The sequence below is a fragment of the Heterodontus francisci genome, chromosome 30 (assembly GCF_036365525.1).
Source record: "Heterodontus francisci isolate sHetFra1 chromosome 30, sHetFra1.hap1, whole genome shotgun sequence".
Lineage (NCBI taxonomy): Eukaryota > Metazoa > Chordata > Chondrichthyes > Heterodontiformes > Heterodontidae > Heterodontus > Heterodontus francisci.
The window spans coordinates 34256593-34282260 of NC_090400.1; the positions used below are offsets into that span (position 1 = coordinate 34256593).

The 25668-nt window shown below is 41.9% G+C and overlaps 1 protein-coding gene across 2 annotated transcripts in view; it reads right to left on the minus strand.

Moving 5' to 3' along the window:
- The window catches only part of LOC137346500 (rab effector Noc2-like), a 252244-nt gene extending 227469 nt beyond the window's left edge, over nt 1–24775 (minus strand). Inside the window, exon 1 of one of the 2 annotated variants that reach the window (XM_068009967.1) lies at nt 24595–24775. The gene's annotated coding sequence lies outside the window, so the exon portion shown is untranslated. The remainder of the gene's footprint in view (nt 1–24594) is intronic. The other variant, XM_068009963.1, reaches the window with a different exon arrangement.
- Nucleotides 24776–25668: the final 893 nt, after the last annotated feature.

Genomic DNA, 25668 nt, shown 5'->3' on the forward strand with positions numbered 1-25668 from the left:
TCTTCCTATCTGAACTCTTTTCACCCCTTGTCCAGACTCTTCCTGCCTACATCCATGACACTTCCAATGCCCTCTGTCATTTTAACAGTTTCCAATTTCCTGGTCCTAACCATTTCCTCTTCATCATGGACATCCAAAATCTCTACAACTCCATCCCCCAGCAGGATGGGCTTACAGCACTCCACTTCTTCCTTGACTGGAGGCCCAACCAGTCTCCGTCCACCACCACCCTCCTCTGCCTGGCTGAGCTTGTTCTCACATTGAGCAACTTCTCTTTTAAGGCCATTCACTTCTTCCAAACAAAAGGTGTTGCTATGGGTACCTGCATGGGACCTCACTATGCCTGCCTTTTTGTGGGATATGTGGAACATCCCTTGCTCCAGTCCTAGTCAGGTCCACTCCCTCATCTCTTTTTCCAGTACATTTATGACTTTATCAGTGCAGTTTCCCGCTCGCGCCCTGAACTGGAAAACTTTATCAAATTTGCTTCCATTTTCCACCTTTCTCTTATCCTCACATGGTCCATCTCCAAATCTTCCCTTCCCTAACTTCTCCGATTCCATATCTGGGGATAGACAATCAACGAATATTCACTATAACCCCACTGACTTCCACAGCGACCTCAACCACTTCCTCACACCCTGCTTCCTGTGAAGACTCCGTTCCATTGTCCCCGTTTCGATGTCTCCACAGTATCTGTTCTGATGATGCAATATTCCATACCAGAGCTTGTGATATGCCTTTTTCCTCAACCAAGAGTTCCTCCCCACTGTGGTTGACAGGGCCCTCAACCATGTCTGTCCCATTTCCCACACTTCTGCTCTAAACCCTTCCCCTCCCTCCCAGAACCATGATAGGGTTCCCCTTGTCTTCACCTTCCACCCCACCAGTTTCCATATTCAACAAATCATCCATAGCCATTTCTGCCAGCAAACACATTTTCCCCTCCCCTCACTTTTAGCATGCCAAAGGACCGTTCCCTCCGCAACACCTTGGTCCACTCCTCGATCACTCCCCTTCCAATGACACCTTTGCATGCAAGTGCAGGAGGTGCAGTACCTGCCCTTATACTTCCTCTCTCCTCACCATCCAAGGCCCCAAATACCCCTTCCAGGTGAAACAGTGATTTATCTGCTCCTCTTTCAATTTACTGTATTCACTGTTCACAATGTGGTCTGTTCTACATGGAGACGACCAAACGCAGACTGGGGGACCACTTTGCAGAACAGCTCTGTTCAGTCCACAAGCATGACCCAGAGCTTCTGGTCACCTTACTCACACACTAAACTCTGTCCTCAACCTCCTGAAGTGTTCAAATGAAGTTCAACATAAGCTTGAGAAACAGCACCTCATCTTTCAATTAGTCACTTTACAGCTTCTGGACTCACTGAGTTCAACAATTTCAGACCTTAACCTCTGCCCCAATTTTGTTTACTTTTTCTTTGCAGGTTTTGGTTTTACTCTTGTTTTTGCTTTCAGACAGCAGCTATTCACCATTCTGCCATTCGCACCTCCTCGAGATACATCTTGGGTTTCTTTACTTGTCTCATTACTCCTCAATTGACCTTGCAGCACCAACCCTTTTGTCATTTAATCTCTCCCGTCTTCCACCCAAAGACCTTCACTTTTGCTCTTTTTCCCACCCTCCTTCCTATCTCTTGCATAAAGCCTATCACATTTCTAACTTTTCCCAGTTCTGATGAAAGGTAATTGACCTGAAACATTAACTCTATTTCTCTCTTCACAGATGTTGCCAGACCTAGTGGGTACTTCCAGCACTTTGTATTTATTTAAGATTTCCAGCATGTGCACTATTTTGCTTTTGTAGAAAAATACAGAATTGCTGAACCAGTTCCATTCAAGACTTTTGTGACAGACATTGGTTAAAATTCAACTTTGTGTAGATCTAGTTAGAAAACAAACAGTAGTAAAACTACAAAATTAAACCTATAACAATTATATATTTTGAAACTCTGTGCTAATGGGAGGAGTGTATCAACTTTCTTGGCAGGAGTGCCTGCAGTGGGAGCTCCTTCACCAAGATCACCTACATTCATTGCTTGTCTCTGCCCCAGCTCATCTGTTGGCGAAACCCTCTTCCATGCCTGGTTACCTCTCGACTTGACAAATTCAATGCTGTACTGGCTAGCCTCATCTTCCACCCTCCATAAACTTCAGCTAGCTGATTCCTAACTTGCACCACATCCTGTTCAAACACATTGCAACGCTTGCTGATTTACATTCGTTCCTAGTCTCAAATTTAAAATTCCCAAACCTATTTTCAAATCCCTCCATGGCCTCACTCCTCCCCATCTCTAACCTCCTCCAGCTCTACAAACCTCCATGATCTCTGCGCTCCTCCAATACTTGTACATTCCAATTCTGGCCTTTTGTGCATCCACCATTGTTGGCCATACCTTCAGCTGCCTGGGCACTAAACTCTGGAATTTCCTTCCTTAACCTCAATTTCTCTCCCACCTTTCCTCCTTTAAGATGCTCCTTAAAAGCTACCTCTGCCTGTGCTAATATTGCCTGATGTGGCTCAGTGCCAAATTTTGTTCAATAATAATCCTGTGAAGTGGCTTGGTACAAAGTTAAAGACAATTTGTTTATTATTCAGCTCCAACAGCAATCAGGTCTGGGGAGGATCTGGTTTACTGAAACATGATGTTTGTTCAGGTCTTGTTAATGGGTGCGTTGCTGTGCTAGAGAGGTAGGATGGGCAAGTGTTTGAAGCGACAGGGGCTCCAGGAACAGACTCCAGACCACTTGGCATTTCTCCAGTTTTCCAGGGAAAGTTGTGGGTTGGGGGGGGGGGGGGGCAGCGGGAAGACTGTTGGATGAAGAAACAGGCACTGCCAGGAACTTACTGGGGCCAAACGTGACCACATCCCATCTCCCACTAGCATGCAGCTAGTGTTTTAAGTTTTCAATCAGGGCAAATGGTGAAAAATGTGGTAGCAGCTGTGTTTTAGTTTCTGTGTCTCTGGCCACATACATGAGTTGGTGAATTTTAGACTGCTGAACCTTCCCATTGGGATCTGGTCAAGTTTGGCCCCAGTAAGTTTCTGGCAATGCCTCTACCAATCAATCAGAGTTCACTTGCCAACCAAGCAGCACTCTCTTCTCATACAGTATAAATTTGTTGTTTTCCTTTACATCAGTATTCTTGCAGATTGTCCTGATTAGTGCAAGATGGAAAGCTTTGACATATTACCTCTATTTTCAGCAATATTCAAGTTCTGTACTACCAGACGACAATCTGGGAATTATAGGGTTTTTGTTGGTAAAAGTTGTGTGCAATTGAAAGGAAAAAAAAATTCAATTTAAAAAAAAAAGGTCCTTTTGACAAGACCATCAAACCAAAACTGCAACTTTTAGTGACCACGTTAATCTTCTATGAGAAAGCACACAGTTATTTCAGTGTGAAATTGTATTGCTGTTGATGTGTTTTGTTATGTGAGACATCATGAAAGCATGTAGCTCTTCTAGCAGACTGCAATGTTCCCTTTCCAGCCCCTCTGATGTGATCAGTGCCTTTAAGAACGCTTGTGACGTCTTCAAAGCTCAGGTAAAATTGGAAATTAGTCATTTCCCCTAGGACTTAAAAATGGGAAACAGCAACAGAATCAGAGCATCTGCCCGTCAGATTCTATTAGCTAAAATTAACTCATTCATGCACAAATATGAAGTCCTTTAATCTAAAAATAAAATATAAAAAACAGCAAATGCTATCAGCATCAGGAAAATGCGAATGTTTTTGGGTACAAATTCTTTGGCAAAACTCTGATGAAGAGGAACAGAACTTCATCATGATGGGTTTACCTATAAGAAAAATGGCAATGAATTTAATAGCAGAGACAAAAAAAAAATTGCCAACGCGGAAAATTAACATTTTCCCCATTTGCAGTTTTTCTTTATATCTATGACATAATAGAGTTCCAACTAGCACTGGGACAACTATCTCGGCTGAATAGCTGGCAGATTTTCACCTTTGTTTACTTCAAGCACGAAGCTTTGTTATCCAGCACTTTACCAACCGGAAAACTCTATTATCCGGAATTCCCGAAATCTTCCGAGGCTTGTCTCCCAATGCCGAGTTTTCCCAAGTGCAGCGGATTGTTCTCAACATGACTGTACTGCAGTTAGGAATGCTGCCGGCAGTCCATCTCGTGTCGCTGTGCTTACACTGTATCGCGATTTATCTTCTCATTACCTTCTACATCTAGTGTTTTAGTGTAATTTATTAGGTTTTACTCTTCAAGATTCTATGTATCTTTTCTGCAAGATTTCTGTATTTTACATCTTGTTCTTTGCATGCAATCATTTCTCTTAAAATTAAAGCCCTTGCATTCTATTGGCTTGGTACTACGACTCTTGATTAACCGGAATTTGCGATTACCCGGCACCTCAGGTTTGGCGCAAAGCGGATAACAATTTTTTTTTTACTGTAGTTACATTTTAATGTGGAAAGAATACATGGTGAACTGGTCGATCTTACAGGACAAGCTATTCAGCTGGTTATGACACTTGTGACCCTTTGCTTCCACCCCCCACCACCCGGCCCAAAAAGATTTCAAGTTAGATTCGCAGTTACACTCAAATGATGCTGCGCTGTGGATTTTGTCATCTAACATTCTCAGGCAAGGAACAGCAAGAACGAAGGTAAAAGTAAAGTTCCTTCTACAGTACCTCAACAGTATATATCAACTCCAACCACAAATGGGAGCCACAGGCTGCTGTATAATTTGTTTTAAATTTTACACACAACCATAATGTCTGACTTGACTGAAAACAAATGCTAATTTTTTTTTTTTATTTAGAGATACAGCACTGAAACAGGCCCTTCGGCTCACCAGGTCTGTGCCAACCATAAACCACCCATTTATACTAATCCTACACTAATCCCATATTCCTACTACATCCCCACCTTCCCTCAATTCCCCTACCTACCTATACTAGGGGCAATTTATAATGGCCAATTTACCCATCAACCTGCAAGTCTTTGGCTGTGGGAGGAAACCGGAGCACCCGGCAAAAACCCACGCAGTCACAGGGAGAACTTGCAAACTCCGCACAGGCAGTACCCAGAATCAAACCCGGGTCGCTGGAGCTGTGAGGCTGCGGTGCTAACCACTGCGCCACTAAGATGCCTCAGATGTGAGGTAGGTACACCCACAGTGCTGTTAGGAAGGGAGTTCCAGGATTTTGACCCAGCGACAGTGAAGGAACGGCGATATAGTTCCAAGTCAGGATGGTGTGTGACTTGGAGGGGAACTTGCAGGTGGTGGTCTTCCCATGCATTTGCTGCCCTTGTCCTTCTAGTTGGTAGAGGTCGTGGGTTTGGAAGGGGCTGTCTAAGGAGTCTTATTGCGTTGCTACAGTGAATCTTGTAGATGGTACACACTGCTGCCTCCGGGTGTCAGTGGTGGAGGGAGTGAATGTTTGTAGATGGGGTGCCAATCAAGCGGGCTGCTTTTGTCCTGCATGGTGTCGAGCTTCTTGAGTGTTGTTGGAGCTGCACCCATCCAGGCAAATGGAGAGTATTCCATCACAATCCTGACTAGTTAGTGCCTTGCAGATGGTGGATCGCCTTTGGGGAGTCCGGAGGTGAGTTATGCGCCGCAGGATTCCTAGCCTCTGACCTACTCTTGTAGCCACATTATTTATGTAGCTACTCCAGTTCAGTTTCTGGTCAATGGTAGCCCCTAAGATGTTGATAGTCGGGGATTCAGCGATGGTAATGCCATTGAATGTCAAGTGGAGATGGTTAGATTCTCTCTTGTTGGAGATGGTCATTGCCTGGCACTTGTGGCGCGAATGTTACTTGCCACTTATCAGCCCAAACTTGGATATTGTCCAAGTCTTGCTGCATTTCTACACGGACTGCTTCAGTATCCGTGGAGTCACGAATGGTGCTGAACATTGTGCAATCATCAGCGAACATCCCCACTTCTGACCTTATGATTGTCATTGATGAAGCAGCTGAAGATGATTGGACCTAGGACACTACCCTGAGGAATTCCTGGTTTGTGGCAAAGAATTCCACATTCTAATCACCAAGAATAATATGCTCAGTGGCACAGTGGTTAGCACCGCAGCCTCACAGCCCCAGGGACCCGGGTTCGATTCTGGGTACTGCCTGTGCGTAGTTTGCAAGTTCTCCCTGTGTCTGCGTGGGTTTTCGCCGGGTGCTCCGGTTTCCTCCCACATCCAAAGACTTGCAGGTGATAGGTAAATTGGCCGTTGTAAATTGCCCTAGTAAAAGGTAGGTGATAGGGAATATGGGATTACTGTAGGGTTAGTATAAATGGGTGGTTGTTGGTCAGCACAGACTCGGTGGGCCGAAGGGCCTGTTTCAGTGCTGTATCTCGAAATAAAAATAAAATAAAAAAAATAAATAAAGTAACATTTATTTTAAAACATTTTCTAAAAGGTAAAGTATTTCTAAATGCATTTTCTAATAATGACATGATGGCTACTCTTTTCAGCCCTCAAAAGGGACCATCAATTTGCACTTTGCTCACAGTTACACCAGTAGTGAAGAAAATGCAGAATTTTATCATAGTAAGTGCATAATAATACCCCTTGAGCCATTACATTGTTCAAATAACATTTTTTAAATTGTTTTTTCTAAGAAATGGGATCACATGTATGATTCCACATTACTTTTAGACTAACTTGTATTACTCAAGGTCCTTCAACTGTACCAGACAATATTATAGCACTCTTTGATGTGCTTAAGTGTGATTTGCTATCTGCCCTGATGCACTACAGACCCACAAGAATACAAATACAATTGGCTCCTCATTCGAAGCAAGACTTTCAGCCTGGTCTTAACTCTTCTGTTCGTTTTTACTGGTCTTCACCCTTGTGCTCGCCGCAGTATTTTGTCTACTAACTGTACGTTGTTTCTCTTTACTCAGCAGAGTTTAGGGAAAAAGGTACCACAGAAGTGCAAATGAAAGCAATCGGATGTAGAAATAGTGGTGAGAAAAGACTAAAAGATAGCAAGTAAAATGTGCTGGATGGAGTACAGAACATCAATACAATGAACAAACATTGGCCTCGTGGAAGGGAAGTGGTTGTGAATATTTTTTGAGGGATGGGGCGAAAGGCATCGTGCAAGTTACTTTGCATTATTAAAATTGGAACAGTGGCCATAATTTTACAGTGGGCGGACAGGAGCCAGCCTCCAATGTAAAAGTTGGTGGCGAACCCGCTTCCGCCTCGCCTGGGGATCTGTTCTGTACTTTACGGGTCCCCAGGCTTTAATTGTTCCAAAGCAGGACTTCCATCCACTTGAGGGAGGAAGTCCCGCCTCATTGAGCTGCCGGCCCATCAGCGGGACAGCAGCCCAGCTGAAGATAGAAGAATACGTGGAGCCGGGAGGAAGGGGAAGTTTTGGGTGCCTCACCGGGGGCAATCAGTCGGGCCCCGGCAAGGCAAGGGTGGTCAGTTGTGGTGGGGGGGGGGGGGGGGGGGGGGGGGGTGAGGGGTTGGGGGAGAGACGGAAAGGGTGGCATGTTGGATGCTGGGGGTGGTTGGGGTAGCAGCAGCGGCCCACCATTGGGTTCCCCCTGCCAGGACCATCAGCAGCCACTGGTTTTCCCAGGCGGCTTCTCCCAGCTCCAGGACGCCCACTTGCCACGCATAAAATTCATCTGGAGGTGGGCAAAGGCCCTTAAGTGGCCACTTAAGGGCCTTGATTGGCATGGGGTGGGCGGCCCGTTTTTGCCCCACCACTGCCCTATGTGAAGGGCGGTGGAGGCGGTAGTGGAGCCTCCCGCTCTATTTCACACCACCCCCCACGCCACCATCCCGCTCATTGGGGTGGCATAAAATTCCAGCCAGTATTTAAGTTAATATAGGGTGGAGTTTTGTTAAAATGTGCATTTTGAATGATTTACATCCAAGAAATTGCTGAGAAAATTATTTAAGAAATTGCTCATCTCTTTTGGTGAGGTAACTATGATAAACAGATGTAAAGAATACACAGAAGCTGCAAATTAACTTTTGAAAATAAAATGAAAAGCTAATGGACAAATAATTTTGAAAATGGGACCAGCAATAATGAATACTGGACCTTCACAATTCTTCAAAACTTGTATGGAGATTCAATTATTAATTTGATTCTGGCAATCATCTGGTTCCCCAGCATCCTGCTCATAGGAGATGCTATTTATAGCACTGCCTCTTAGAGAAAAGAGAGTCTGAAATATTTCGAAAATATGAAGGGTCTCAAAAATCAGTAGATTTGTGTGCAACGCAACTGCAAACTCAGGCTAGCTCATACATTCACCATCAAAACGTAACAGTTTTCTTCAGTAATTTACTGTGCAGGTAACTACCTTTTTTTAATTCATGGGATGTGGGCATCATTGGCAAGGCCAGCATTTATTGCCCATCCCGAACTTCACTTGAGAAGGTGGTAGTGAGCCTCCATCTTGAACCAATGCAGTTTAGATTCAAGGTACTCCCACCATGCTGTTTGTTAAGAAGTTGCAGGACCCTGAAACGATGAGGAATGGCAATATATTTCCACGTCAGTATGATGTATGACTTGGAAGAGAACTTGGAGGTGGCAGTGTTCCCATACTCCTGCTGCTCTTGTCCTTCTAGGTGGTTGAGGTTGAGAGTTCGGGAGGTGATCTTTTTCCCTATGCAGGCCAACCCAGCTTTGTTTGGAATAGGGAGCAATGTTCAGCTTTATGGATGTTTTAGCCTCAGAGTCTGAAGCTTCACAATACAGACAACAGCTTCCCTTGATTATCAGGAAACAAAAACACATCTTTATTATGACAGCATGAAGATGTGTGGGTGAATTAAATGGCCAGGGAATTCTGACTAATCCCTTTATCAGACCATTAACAATGTTCCATATCAGCTACATCTTCTATCAATTACTTTCCACTTCAGAATACTGGAGTATTTGGAACATCTGCATATTCTTCAACACTGAACCATCAAGTTGCTAAACACTGGTTTCATAGTAAAATAATTGCACTCCTCCTACTTTAATTTTCCAACAAAGCATGGCACAGGATTAAGGAATGGGACACATCTACACTGAGTGAGAGCAAATTATCTGTGGTTAAGATTATGGATGGGAAACCTGCCATATGGTCTACAATTATGAAAATGTTCTTGTGATAACAATGACTAAATGATACACATGCCTGAATCTCATGATCCATGCTTTTGCTCCATATGGCAGGACTGAAGAGAGAAAAGGAAGAAATAAAAAGCCCAGTATTCAACAGGACAACAAATGGAAATTATATAATTACAATATTGAGTTCATTCAGGATACATGACAGCTCAGATTAAATTGGACAGACAGTCAATAGTATATTTTATTCTGTGAACCACATCCGTTCTATTCCTGCATCCTTGGCAATGGCTGATCAACATTAATCCAGCTTGATCAGTTAAAGAGGCATTTCATTTCTAGTGTCATATTTTCTCTAATCACATTTGTATCTCAAGACAAAGTAAACCTTATTCGTATGTCATTACAGAGCTCCACTGTCACGCTGTCAACCTATGTGATCCCTGCCTGTTAACTTCAAGATGCCTGTGAGCCTATCACATTTAACAATATTCCTCAGGCTGTTGTAGGATATTTTCTCATTAACAGAACAAACAAAACTCTGTCCCTGCACTTTTATAATATTGCCAATTTGTAGAGCAGCAGACTTCAGGAAAAAGAGCCAGAAGGACTTTTCATGTTTTGTATTTGTTTAGGTGGCTGGAACACAAAGACTGTCTTTCTATGATTATCAAATGGAGCTTCAGTAAATAGAACATGGTGCTAGAAATCCTCACATTTTCATCCGCTTCTGTCGCTCCCAGATCTATCTCCACAATATGAAAAACAACAATTTATTAATAGGTGGCACTAAGATTTCGATATAATTACAAAAAAAAATGGAGGATTAGGTGACTTTGCACCAATGATTCCCAAAGCTTTCTACCACTGGAATTTTCCTCACTTCATGCCTGGGTTCATTGTAGACTAATTGAACGAGATCAATTGCTATGATTAATCAACAAACTCCATTATTGTCCTATCATACAAGTGCCAGGATAGAAGATGACAAACTTGATAGACCTTGTTCTTTCTTTATCTAACAATTCCTATGTTTCTATGTTCTGTACACAAATGCAGGTAGATTATGAAATAAAACAAGTGAGTTCAAAGCACAAATTCAGCTTAAAGGATATGATGTAGTAGCTATGGGAGACCTGGCTACAAGCTGGGCATGATTGGGAACTAAATATTCCAGGCTATTGGATCTTTAGAAATGATTGAACAATATTGTTAATTTACCTAAGAAAATCACAGCAGTAGAAAATAGAGATAGTAAAAGGTGACCAAGGAAGTAATAAGGTGCTAAAAGCAATTATGAAAAAAAAACTTGCAAGGCATACGAAGTTAAAAGCAAATTTGTGTTTGTTGGATAACTTCAAGCTTCTAAATGCTTAAATTGTTAAATCAAAGGAAAACAAATTCATTGATTCCTGAACTTTGTGTCATTGAAGGTGGCAGGACAAGTTGAGAGCACAGTTAATAAAGCATACAGGATCCCTAGGCTTCATTAATAGGGGCATAGAGTACAAAAGCAAAGAAGTTTTGTTAAATTTGTATAAAATACTGGTTCAGCCTCAACTGGAATATTGCTTCCAGTTCTGGGCACTGCACTTTAGGAAGGATGTGAAGGCATGTGAAGTGCAGAAAAAGATTCACAAAATTGGTTCCAGGGATAAGGAACTTCAGTTATGAAGACAGATTGGAGAAGTTGGGACTGTTTTCCCTGGAGGAGAAGGTTGAGACGAGATTTGATAGAGGTATTCAAAATACTGAGGGGGCTGAACAGAGTAGACAGGGAGAAATTGTTCCAATTGGTGAAACAATTGAGAACCAGAGGGCACAGATTTAAGGTAATTGGCAAAAGAAGCAATGGCAACATGAAAAATGTTTCCAGACAGCGAGTGGTTAGACTCTGGAATGCACTGGAGGTGGGTTCAATAGAGGCATTCAAGAGGGACTTGGATTATTATCTGAAAAAGAAGAATGTGCAAGGCTATGGAGAGAAGGCTGGGGAGTGGCACTAGGTGAATTGCTCCTTCAGACAGCCAGCACAGAACATGACAGGCCAAATGGCCCCCTTCTGTGCTGTAACCATTCTATGATTGTGAAGTAAAATTTTAATTCTCCATGGACTCATGGATGTCAACATTTCAAAGTATCAATAAGGGGCATGCGTTTTTCACAACTTAAATATCCAAATTCATTAAGTCAATGTATGCAAAATATTTACGTGGGACTCCGTTAAGTGAGATTGAACAGTAGGAGGTAGAGAAAAATAAGGGTTTAGGTTGGGAATTCCAGAGCTAGATGGCCGAAGGCATGACCATCAATGGGGGCGATGGTGGGTGAAAAGATTGGGGAATGTATGAGAGACCAGGGGGAAGAAATTGATGGGGGAAACTCTTGCTGGGAATGTGAACGGTATGGAAGATTAATGCTAAGCATGCTATCTATTTTGTAATGTTCTTAAAAGTGCTAAATTAATGTTTTAACTGTGATTTCTCTTACCAATTAAATAACTCTCAGTTGGCTTTTTCAACTCCCCTGTCAGTTTACTGAAATCCTCAGAAAAATGGAGAATTGTGCACATACTTTTCAGAAAACATTTGACCAACTTAGAATGCCGGTAGTAAAATATTCCATGTATCTGCTTATTGGAGATAGAACAGACAATAGGGAGAACAGAGCAGGCACACATCAGAAGATCTCCTTGGAAACCAAGTGGGAACTAGAAGTGGATAGAAAAGCAGGTTGGGAGAAAGTGGCAGATATCACATTACTAGCATTGGAGAAACCAGCTTTTTACAATTCCCAAAAAATTAATAGGTTTCACAGAATCTCTGATTAATGCTGGTGGCATTATCACTACATCATCAATAGAGGGTTGATAAATCTCCATTTCCTATTCTAGGAAAAAGGAAAAGTAACAGTTCTCATTCTGATAGCTTTTAGTGGTGTCTACTGGAAACTTAAGTCTAGACACGAATGAGATTTTTACTTAAAAATCAAGCTTGTTTTTTTTTTTAATAAGAGTTAATGAAAACAGCATTAACAATTTCTGTTCGACACATTCATTGGGAAAAAATAAGGGATTTGAATCTGCAGTCTTATTTGAGCTTCGTTAACGTTAATTCTGCAGTGTGCAATCTTGAGCTCAGCCAAAGCTTGCTTATATCTATCAACATCACCTCTACTTTCACAACATTTCAAAGGTAATTTAAAGACCTCTACAATGCAATAACTGATGGCTTACTAATGTAGACAATGCAGGAGAGAATAGGTATAGAAGCATGGAAACAAACAAATACAGGAAAAAGGGAACAGGTGTACATAGCAACTTTCCCTATTCCTCTGAACTCTATCCACCCTAGCAATATGACGGAAAGCAATTTTGTGCCATCATAAATTTAACTTTTTAAAAAAAACTTTAACTCTGAATTCTCCCAGATCCTTGGGTGGAAAATACTGTTGTGTGTGAACACGGCTACATATGATTACTTACAAAACATTTGATGTACAACTTACTCAAAGCCTGAATTTAAAACTTTCTATTTGCATCATGCAACCGAAGCTCATGTGCACCTACTCGCATGCTAATTCAATTCAATTGGAGTCAACTGATAATCTGGAGCTTGCAAAAAATGTTAATCAAATGTGTTGTATGCTTGCTGATTAACCTCATTAACATTTCCTGTAAAAGTACTTCATAATCCTCAATGTTTACCAGCTTGGTTCCACATACACATGCATGTGCCTAAAGTACAACTGCAGTTATATTTCTCCTTTTCTTCTGAAAACATTTACCTCTTCAGTCACATCCTCAACGAGTCTGTTGAAGATGGTTAAAAATGACATGCTGATAAATGAAATAAAAACAGAAAAAGCTGGAAATGTTATTTTAGTTTTGTTTTTATTTTAGATGTCCAGCATCTGCAGTGTTTTGTTTTGCATGCTGACAGATGAATTCGATATGGAATATTTATGTAACATGTATAATGCATCTTAGAGGGAATAATAGTTATCACACTTCTCTCAATTATAAACATTCAAATACTAAATTGTAAAACTGCAAACTGCTGCCGTAAACTCTATTGCAAGTCATTGACACAAACTCACCTCCATCAATAGTTGAAGTGATCTACGCAGCACCTCCGTTAGTGTGGATGAGCAAGTATTCAGCCTGTTTTTTGTCTGAAATAGAGCTCTAAAAGTAAAAATTCCTTTATTTTTGCGTTTAACGGGTGTGTTTGAGTGTGAGTGTGAGAGAGAGAGAGAGAGAGAGAGAGAGAGAGAGAGAGAGTGTGTGTGTGTGGCTAAGGGAAAAGGGGAACTTTAATGTTTTAAATCGGTGTGTTTATGCTTTACTTCATTACTGGTTAAGACTTATTTTATAATAAACTGATACTTTTGTTGTTTTATTAAAGAAATCTGGTTGGGGTGTTTTATTCTGGGATAAAAATAGAGTCAATGATTGACCGTATCGGTGAGTAGGAAAAAATTTAAATACATGTTGTGACCTGTGGAAAAGTGAAACTAGAATAAACAGTGCACTCCTCCCACCTCTGTTGTAACATCAGGGATGAGTACAATTAATTTCGTTGGAGCAAAATATATATATTTTTTTTAAATGTCCACATTGACTCTCAGCTGCTATCCTCAAGAATAAATATCACCAAAACCTAACTAACGCAGTAGCTTCCATCTTTTTTTTTTATGGGGGTGGGGGGAAAAAGAGGGGGGGGGGGAAGAGGGAGTAAGAAAGCACCACCAAAAAGCGTGCACTCTCTTGTCCCCTTTAGCCTAGGAAATAGGTACAAGCAGGTGTTTAAAATTGATCTCTCCACCCATTTCTTTTCTCTTCTTTCACTATGCATTTTCTCTTTTCCTTGATCTTTTATTTAAACACTCTTACCCCTCCCTCCTCCTTTGCCAATTATGCCTGTCTCTCTCAAACTCTGGCTTCTCCTTTTTGACTTTTTAAAACTTGTCCTTTTGTGCCCTCCACTTCAAAATTTCAGCAGACAAGTGGCATTCAGGAAAGATGACAAGATTGGGTGGGTTGGGAGGGGGTGGGAGAGAAAAAAAAAGAGAGAAAAGGGGAGAAAGGAGGCAATTGAGACACACACTTGTGTTGGGCCTGCAAATGACGTTGACATGCAGTCAGAGCAGATCCTACTCAGGACAGGTGGGCAAGCAGGTGAATTTTGAATCACAAGGGACAATCAGGTTAGGTGATCATACAAACTGGCAGGTACTTGAGGTGGGTAAGTGAGCAAGTGGCAGAGAGACACACAGAGCAGGTGAATCAGAAATCATTTGGTCTGGACGAACAAGTCGGATGATCTCAGATTAAAACAAAATGTGTCAGGAAGCACCCAGCTTTCTGAAACAGATGGAACCATCTACCTCTTGCCTAAGGTTAGGACAAAATGATCAGTGGTTTCACTCAGACAAGAAAACCGCATCAGAATTACAATCGAATTGTAAATGGTATTAAAGTATATCCTTATCTGTATCTTCGTCAGACTAAAACAAAACTATTTATGGTGAATGATCATCTTAAGCAGCTGTTTAAAAACAGACAAAACCCTCAATAAAAGAAAACAAAAAGTATTTTTTAAGCTTGCATGAAAATATGGTATTTTAAAATGTAAAGAAAAAGGAGGAACCAAGTCATCTAATGGATTTGAGCAAAGCTGTGGCTAATCTGGAACCTGTGTGGAGATCTAGTCAACACTGATAAAAAGAGGAAACTTTCTAATGGTCAACTTGAGAGCAAGTGTAACTGATCCACTGATCCAGATAGTTTCAAATCTAGAGGTCACAGATCCACAATACAAAACTACCCATAAGTGAGCACGATGAAAATCATGTGATTTGTTTATAGACATACAGAAACTCTGCCTTTGAAAGTGAATCTAACCTGGTTTTACACTGGAATAGTCAATCCAAATCACCCTAGAGATCCACCATCTCAAAGTCTGTTAATCTGGTCACCTAGTTCTTTAGTGGGAGTACCAAGCATTAATGAACAGGTAAGCATGTAACCAGCTAAATTCCAGCTAAAATAGACACTTGAAGACCTTGGAGACTGAGGTTAGACCAAAAGATTGCACCGCACACTACTTCCAAAGAATGCACACGTGCACACACATACTAGCCTGCAGAGTCATATACATATGGTTACGAAAGTGCCTCTGTTTGTTAAATATATGTTTTGAGGATTCATTTTTGAAAGATTGAAGAAATGTTAAACTTTGGGATTTTGAAAAGGGTCATGTAAAGGCCACTTGACTTTGAAAAACAGTCCCTGGAAACGTTTTTTTTTTAAAAAAGGGGGCACTAAGAGGTCTTGAGGAAAACAAACCATTCTGGGAAACCACCAGGCTTCCAGCTCAATAGAGAACTTTGGACACTTAGGAGAAGTTGTTTACAAAGAAGTGACATGTCAAAAAGTTGACCTCCTGTTGTCAGTTTCACTTTTGAATCGTTTTGATGACCTTGCATAAAGTGAGTGCTCAAGACAAAGGGGGTTGTTCAGATCAATGGTAACCAGAAAGAAACAGCAGATAAAGGGCAGAATCGCACTCAAAACAGCGGCCAAGGTAGATTCTTATCAAAGCTGCAGATCGTTCTTGCCATTAAGCGCCGTATTTTCCCACTATTAGTGCTTCATTGGAGGGACCTCCCCAATCGCAGGCAGAAATCCCATACTGCAGGCACAAGTTCTAGGCGTGACTGAAGCTCAACACTGCAGACACAGTGGACCTGCAAGTTTTTTTTCCCCTCCAGGACAGGCCCAAAAAAAACTGCTGCAATTTAAAGGGGGAAGCTGCAGCTGCATTATTGATACTGGGAATTTGGCACCATGTCCACTAAATATACCATGAATTAGAAAGGCCAAGACCTCCTCCACAAGTTTCAACTCTTTAAACAATAGATGGAGTTGTTTTTCCTAGATCTGGCTGTCATGGAGCTGGAAAAACAAGCGTTCAAGATTGAAACAGCAATTGGTAATGATGGGCTACACAGGATTAACACCTCAGACTTTCTAAAGTGGAACAGAAGGACCCAGCAAGACTATGGTCTACGTTCGACGACCAGTTCAAGATCAGGATTAACTTCAGAATTCATCGCCTAGAGCTGATGACATACAGACAGCAATCAAAAAAGACTATTGACCGACTCGTGAGCAGGTGCCAGGAGAAAGGCAAACTCTATGACTTCTCAGAGGTGGAATTATCAGAGTACATCATGGGGTTGGTGTTTGCGTCTACCCCAATAGAAGTTTTCAGAAAGAGCTACTAGACAAGAAAAAAGGGTATGATGTTGAAAGTCTCCTACGAGGAGCAGGAAGTTTGAAGCAATTGGTGCAAGTAGGCAATGCACACAGGCACTTGGTATTACAACTATAGGCGAGATAACCAGGACACCCAGCCAGGCAAGATACGTGGCAAGTGCGGCCTGATGTACCAACTGAGGAATTGTCCCACCTTCAAGAACAATTGCAAGGTGTGTGGCAAGAAAAAGGGCACTGGACAAAGCTGTGCAGGAGCTCCAATAATGAAAACTGAGCCATGAGTCATAGCAGACGGCAGCATAATAAGCAGACACCGTGTGGAAGAAACTGGGATACATCCGCCAAAAGCCAAATCAGACACAGACATGTCCACAAGATTGACAGTGATGCGAGCAACACACAGGGCACTGAAGGCGAGCAAGTCTTCCACACCAAATGGGTGAAGTTACAGAGGGAAGCATTCACAACCTTTGACAGTGTGCCCAAAGAAAAATGGTCAACATATGTTAAGGCTAAAGGTCAATACAGGGGCAAGTGCAAACATTCTGTTGCTGCGAATAATGAATAACATATACCTGGCGAGATGGAAAGCTATAATGCAACTGACAAAGACAAGACTTATTGCATACAAATGGTACACTGAACAACTGTATCGGTACACTAGGGTTAAAGTGCAGGTATGGAACCAGTGTTTGGGCACAACGGGTTTTCTGCATCGTCGACACAGATGATCCAGCACTTGCAGGCCTGCCGGCATGTAGCAAGCTTCAAATCCTAACAATCCATGGGATCAGCAGCGTGCCAAAGACACATAGCCAGTACAGGTTTGACCCTATCTAGTCCATCCAAGATTTACAAAGAAGGCACCCAGACTGTTTTGACAGAGTGGAAGTTTCAAAAGGAGAAGCTGTCCTACATGTGAGGGAGGACATGGTTCCTTCTATAGATCCATCAAGGAAATGTAGTGTCCATGTCATGGACAAGCTGAAAACAGATCTGGATACCACGGACAAGCAAGGAATCATCAGCCGTGTTCAACTGCATGCAGATTGGTGCAGCTCGATAGCAGTTGTAGTCAAAAAAGATGGCACCATCTGGGTTTGTTTGGACCCCAGACGTCGAAACGCTGTCCTCACAAAATCCCCACACTAGAACAACTGAATCTGAAATTCACATAGGCCAAGTTCTTTTCAAAATTAGGTGCAAAGCATGGATACTGGTCAGTCCATCTCTCTGAAAGTTCAGAAGAATTGATAACTTTCAGGACTCCATTTGGGCGATCATGCTTCTTGCGCCCATCGTTTGGCTGATCAGTAATCCAGGATTTATTTCAGCAATGTATGGATCACATTACAGAAAATGTGCCAGGGTGTATATGCATCACTGATAATATCGCAGTTGTGGGCACCACAAAAGAACGGGACAGGAATTTACACATCCTGATGGAAAGAGCTAAGAAAGAGGGCCTCGTATTTAACAGTAAGAGATGTGCTATAAATATGAGACAAAGTAACTTCTTTCGCTGCATTTATTCAGACACGGGCATTATACCGGATCCCAGCAAGATTAGAGACTATTCAGTCCCTGCCTAACTCTCAAGACAACGAAGACCTGCAAAGAGGTCTCATCCTCTTCAATTTCTCAGCAACTTACATTTAAAAGTCTCTCCAAGAAGTCTTCGATTCTACGGGAATTCCTCAGAAAGGAAACACCATTTCTGTGGCATGAGGACCAACAGCATGTACTAGATTTGCTGAAGCAGACATTATCAATGGATGCATGTTTGCAGTACATCAATCCCAACAACGATACTACTCTCAAAGTAGATGCCTCGCAAAAGGCGCGGGAGCATGTTTGTTGCAGAATTGATGTCCAATAGCTTTCAGTTCAAAAAGCTTATCCCCCACACAGGCCAACTATTCCAACATAGAAAGGGAAACACCAGCACTGGTGTTTGGAATCACAAGATTTCATATTCATCCCTTTGGGAAATGATAGTCCCCTTATACGGAGACTGTGCTCTGTGTTCTAGATTCCCAAGCCAAGGGAAACAACATCTCAGTGTCTACCCTGTCAAGCCTCTTCAGAATCTTGTATGTTTCAATGAGATCACCTCTCATTCTTCTAACCTCCTTAGAGTATAGACCCAATTTACTCAACCTATCATAGGAAAAGTCTCATCCAGGGAGCCAATCTAGTGAAGCTATGCTGTACCACCTCCAATGTAAGTATATCCTTCCTTAAATATACACAGTATTCTAGGTGTGTCCTCACTTGTACAATTGCAGCAAGAATTCCTTGTTCTTGTAATCCAGTCTCCTTGCAATAAAGGCCAACATGCCTTTTGCCTTCCTAATTGCTCGCTATACCTGCATGCTAACGGTGTTCCTTGTACGTGAACACACAACTCTCAATGAACATTCACAGTTAGAAGTTGCAAACCTTTTGAAAAATATTCTTTATTATTACTACCAACATGAATAACTTCACACTTCCCCACATTATATTCCATCTGCCACCTTGTTGCCCACTGACTTAACCTGTCTATATCTTTTTGCAGCCTCTGTGTCCTTTTCACAGCTTGCATTCCCACCTATCTTTGTATCGTCGGCAAACTTGGATACATTACTTTTGGTCTCTTCATCTACATCATTAACGTAAATTGTAAATAGCTGAGGCCCCAGCACTAATCCTACTACTTCTACTTACAACTTGAAAATGCCTTGTTTATCCTTACTCTCTACTTCCTATCTGTTAACCAATCCTCCATGCATGCTAATATATTACTCCCAACTCCATGAGCACTCAACTTGCGTATTAAATTTTTGTGTGGCACATTAAATGCCTTTTGGAAATCCACATATACTACATCTACTGAATTCCCTTTATAAACCCTACTTGATATATATATATCCCTAATAAATTTATCAGACACAATTTCCCTTTCGTAAAATCATGTTGACTCTGTCTGATCATGCTATGATTTTCTAAGTGCACTGTTGAGACTTCCTTCATAATAGATTCCAGAATTTTCCCGATGACTGATGCTAGGCTAACTAGCCTATGTTTCCATATTTTCTCTCTCCCTCCTTTCTTGAATAGCAGTGTTACATTTGTTAACCTCAAATCCTCTGGAACCATTCTAAAATCATGGAATTTTGGAAAATCATAACCAGTGCATCCACTATCTCTGCAGCTTTCTCTTTTAGAACCCTAGGATGTGGGCCAACAGGTCCTGGGAATTTGTTGGCATTTAGTCCTTTGAGTGTCTCTAATACTTTTACTTTAATTTCCTCACTCTTATTAGCCGCTTGGTTACAATCTGTTACTGGTATGTAATTTATGCCTTTACTATGAAGACAAACACAAAATATTTGTTCAACAACTCTCGCATTTCCTCATTCCCTACCGTAATTTCTCCAGTCTCTGCCTCAAAGGGACCAGTATTTACTTTAGCTACTCTCCTCCTTTTTTATATACACTTGTAAAAGCTCTTACAATCTGTTTTTATATTCTTGGCTAGTTTTCTCTCAGTCTACTTTTTCCACATCTTTTTGCTGGTTTCTAAAACTCTCCCAATCCTCAGGCTTACTACTATTCTTTACATTATAAGCCTCTTCTTTTAATCTAATACTATCCTTAACCTCCCTCCTAAGGCCTGGATAGATCTTTCTCACTGGGGTTTTATTTTTTTTTTAAATCAAATGTATTTTTGAATTGTTTCTTTAAATGTTTCCCACTGTTTATTTACCACCATACCTTTTGGCGTATTTACCCAATCAACCTCAGCCAGCTCTCCCCTCATACCAACGCAACTGGCTTTGCTTAAGTTTAAAATTCTTGTTTCGGACTCGGGTATGTCACTCTTAAACCTAAATATGGAATTCAATTGTATTATGATCACTTTTTTCCCCCGAGGATCTTTTACTGATATTATGAAATAACCACGCCTCATTACACAACACTAGATCCAAAATAATTTTAGCTGTTAAGTCCACAACATATTGTTCCAGACTACCTTTGCCAGTTGATTTGACCAGTGTTTATGAAGATTAAAGTCCCCCATGATTGTTACATTGCCTTTGCTACAAGCTCCAACTATTGCTTACTTAATACTCTGCCCAAAGGTATAGCCATTGTTGGGGGGGGCCTATGAACTTTTTTACATTAGCATTTTCTGACCTCTGTTATTTCTAATCTCCAACCAGACTGATTCTACTTCCTGGTTTTCTGAGCCCAGATCCTTTCTTACCACCGTCCTTATGTTCTTCTTTGGCCTCCTTATCTCGAGAGACAATGGGTAAGCGCCTGGAGGTGGTCAGTGGTGTGTGGAGTGACAGGCTCTTCCACAGGTGCTGCAGAAAAATTTGTTTGTCGGGGCTGTTACACAGTTGGCTCTCCCCTTGCGCCTCTGTCTTTTTTCCTGCCAACTGCTAAGTCTCTTCGACTCGCCATACTTTAGCCCCGCCTTTATGACTGCCCGCCAGCTCTAGCGAGCGCTGGCAACTGACTCCCACGACTTGTGATCAATGTCACAGGACTTCATGTCGCGTTTGCAGACGTCTTTAAAGCGGAGACATGGACAGCCGGTGGGTCTGATACCAGTGGCGAGCCCGCTGTACAATGTGTCCTTGGGGATCCTGCCATCTTCAATGCGGCTCACATGGCCTAGCCATCTCAAGCGCCGCTGACTCAGTAGTGTGTATAAGCTGGGGATGTTGGCTGCCTCGAGGACTTCTGTGTTGGAGATACGGTCCTGCCACCTGATGCCAAGTATTCTCCGGAGGCAGCGAAGATGGAATAAATTGAGACGTCGCTCTTGGCTGACATACGTTGTCCAGGCCTCGCTGCCATAGAGCAAGGTACTGAGGACACAGGCTTGATACACTCGGACTTTTGTGTTCCGTGTCAGTGCGCCATTTTCCCACACTCTCTTGGCCAGTCTGGACGTAGCAGTAGAAGCCTTTCCCATGCGCTTGTTGATTTCTGCATCTAGAGACAGGTTACTGGTGATAGTTGAGCCTAGGTAGGTGAACTCTTGAACCACTTCCAGAGCATGATCGCCAACATTGATGGATGGAGCATTTCTGACGTCCTGCCCCATGTATCAAAACCGCTTCTTCCCGCACCACTCCTTAAGTCACGCATTTAATTCTCTAATCTACATGTGGCTCAGGTAGTAATCCAGAGATTATTACCCTTGAGGTTCTGATTATTAATTTAGAACCCAGTTTCTCAAACTCCCGCCACAGAACCTCATTCTTAGTTCTTCCAATGTCACTGGTTCCTACATGGACCACAACAACTGGATCCACCCCCCCACTTTAAGTTCTTCTCCAGTTGCAAAACGTCCTGAACTCTGGCACCAGGCAGGCAACACAACCTTCGGGACTCCCAGTCTCAGCTATAGAGAAACATATCTATTTCGCTGTCTATACTGTTCCCTATCACTACCACATTCCTTTTCACTCTCCCCACTTCAATGGGCTCCTGCACCATGGTGTATGGTCAGTTGGCCCATTCACCCTGCCATGCTCGTTTTCATCCACTCATGAAGCAAGTACCTCATACCTTTTGGACAAAGACAAGGGCCAAGGCTGCTCCATTATTACATCCCAGATCCCCAGACCTGCCTGGTTCGCAGTCACGCCCTCCTGTCCCGGACAACTCTAAAGTACTACTTAACTTAAGGGGTGTGATGGCCTTCTGGAACAAGGTACCCAGGTAACTCTCCCCTTTCCTGGTGCCCTGCAATGCCTGCAGCTCAGACTCCAACCCAACAACTCGGAGCTGAAGTTCCCCAAGCTTCAGATGTGGTTATCTGGAACTGCAATGCTGTCCAGAAACTCCCACATGCTGCATCTGCGAGCCCACCATACAAATTAGGAGGAGTAGGCCATTCAGCCCTTCAAGCCTGCTCCGCCACCTGCCCTGCCATGTCTATTGTTACGACCAATGCGGGAGGAGTGCACTGTTTACTCTCGTCCACAGGTCACAACCTATATTTAAAATTTTCCCACTTACCGATACCAACAACAATATACTCTATTTTTCCCCAGAATAAAGCACACCAACTAGGTTTCTTTAATGAACAAAATCATCATGCATGCACGCGCACACACACACGTTATCCCTTTTATTTTTCTGGTTTTTTGTTCAGAGCTCTGTTACAGACAACAAAACACTTGGGCTGAATACTTGTTCATTCCTAAAGAAAACAGTAGATGAGATATGTTCTGTTCCAAAACTGGCCTCCAGGTGGGTAACTGGTATCTTTTAGAACAGTTCTTTTCAGGCGGCGTTGAGAATTAATTTAGCAGGTTTTTCTTCAAAGACAGGAGACGAGATGAGTTGACACAGTGGACTTCTCAGGGTCTTTTATAGATGTGCTGGAAGGCTTTTTAAGCTCTGCCTCTCCTCTCCAGCCTGGTTTTATCCTCAGTCTGCTCCTCTCACTCTCCCCTAACTACTGTCATCTAATTACTGCTTCCTAATTTATCTCTTCTGTTTGACATTCATCAATTTGTTAATGTACCGCAGTATGGGATTTGGCCCTTTAACTTTATTTCCCAATAATTAAAAAGCACAAAAACAAAGAACACAAGAACTACGCGATATAGAATCATAACTAAAGTTATTTTACAACAGAACTTGCACTTCTCCATAAAATTGCTGAGCTATGTAATAAATGTGATTGGCGAAACAATACATAGTCACCAGTTGAAGGATCATCGTATTATACAGTAATTTAGGCAACAAAACTGAGTGCCATTTATTTCTCTTCCTTTATACATATACATCAACTCTCAATGGTTGGATGAGAATAAATAGGGCCACTGGATTATGATGAACTGAGTAAGTGAATTCTATTAATAAATGAGATTTTAACTGGTGTTTTGAGAATTGTATCCTTTGATTCTATCCATTTTGCCATATGAATAAAATGATTGATCTTCCATCCAACGTGCCAATGATTGCAGCAGAACCATTTCGGGGTAAAAATCAGTAGAAGCCATGCAATTACCCTAACGGAAGAACAGAGAGTGATCCTGTGCTGCTCTTGCAGCACTAATTCAATACCAACACCAAGAGTATTTAATCTAGACACAGACCCACTTTTTCATTTTGGGGAATATGAGATTTTTGTATTACGCAAACATACATGTTGGGCTAATATTTGGTGGATAAGGAAGCTTTGTTACAGCTGCTTGGCTCATTGAAATTGTGACAAAATACAACTGTGGTCATGGTAACCTTCGTCAGACAAGCAACACTCTAACCAGGGATCTTAGTATCCAGTAGAACCCCTTGCAAATAATAAACATTAGCTTTGATTGAGCAACATGGTCTGTTTTGACATATGTCACAGTTTTATATATTGAAATAGGTTTACAATCTGGGTTGTTGGTGACAGTAAAACGCACTCCTAAAATTTCCTCCCAATTCAATAGTGCTGCTGATTGATATTGAAAAGGTCAAAATTTAATATTCGAAGAAAATGTCATCTTTTGATTTTGTTCTGAGTTGCCATAAATGTTCTATATTAAATTTTGCACTAGTACAACGTGAACATCATTTAAGTGTAAAATTAGTGGAGGGCAAATATAACAGATTGCTACATGAGAACAAGTGGACAAGAAGCGTTTTTCAAACCAACCCAAAACGGTCCGGAAATTTAAGTATTGAATTTGGGAATTTACACCCAACACATGGAGTGAAGTATTAAGTGAAGGGAGCAGCGGGGGCCACCAAATAAATGTTTCGGTGTTCCCTTTAAATCAGGGACGACTGGAAAGAATCCAATTGGCAGGTTTACGGGTTACATCAAAATGGAAAAGATGTCAGCTTTCTCCCGAAGTTCCATAAACAGCAGGATATGGGATTACAAAGAGAATGAGGCTGAGCAAGTTTATGCAGAGAGGGATTCACAGCGGGAAAGCAGATCCCACTCCACCCCACAAAAACTCTTGTGCATTTAACTCGTCCAAAACGGTGGACTGGGAAACAAAACAACTCTAAACACTTGCCAGGCCTCACAGAGAAATCTGAGAAGACAAACGTCAGCAGCAACTCCTTCTTCTGGCTTCCAGGAGTGCTGACCACGACCTCTTTGTCGCAAGTCAGTCAGAACCTACATTATATCCAGAACACAGTACCAAAAAAAAAACAAACAAATCATAAATCCACACAAGGCACTCACCAGGAAAAGGGAGTTTGTGCACTGACGGAGCGCGATGACACGTATTCTTTCCGGCAGGAGAGACTTCACCCGCGTTCCGCAGCCTTTGGGGGTGGGGTTCAGATGGTTCCCAGAGAGGGGAAACAACCAAATAAATGGTTTCAAACTCGATGTTTGTCTTTTAAAAAGTGTCAGTGAGAGACTCCGCCTTCACCGACCTGGCCGCCTGCGATCCCACGATTGGCGCATTGAGCTCTCGAACCGTCTTTATGACCACTGCAAAACTTTTCATGCTGCAAAGAATTAGTTGAGGACGCAGTGGATTCCTGATTCCATAATTTAATTAAACATAAAGCAATAGATGGACGCCCGACAAGTACTACATTCTCCATTAATGATTAAATGCTGTCCCCCACCCCCGAAGATTTTTTTTTAAAGCTGAATTATTTGCTTCACGTTCATATCAACATTTCCAATCATTAAAAAATATTCGAATACGAATAGTGCGCAACATATATCAGTATTATACACCTATAATACACGATATAAAACACATTTGCAGCCACTAATTTTGTATTTAGTTAATTGATTGCCCTAATTTGAACACCTTGCAAAGTTTCTGTGTTCCCCGGGGTTACAGTCCCTGTGCCTCGCGCGCCATCTAGTGACAGGTATGTCAGGGATCCGCCCATTGGTCCTTTAACCCATCATTGAACAGTATCTGACAGACACGTCAGGTGCTCTCTCCTTACCTGGGGACAGTGACGACATTGCACAGGATATCTAAAACTTAAAATGTTGTTAAACTATCCACAGGAAAGAAACATGAAGACCAAAAACTCCAGCAAAGTCCCATCAAACGTTATCTGACCAACATTGTAAAAGGACTAATTCGGTGTGGGGAAATGGAGGTTGAAGAAGTGGAGCAACAATCTTATAACCTTTGTAACATAGAAACAGAACATTTACAGCACAGAAGGCGGCCATTCGGCCCATCACGTCTGTGTCAACTGAAAATGAGTTATTCAACTTGATCTCACTTTCCAGCTCTTGAGCCAAGCCCTTGCAGGTTACAGCGCTTCAAGTGTATATCCA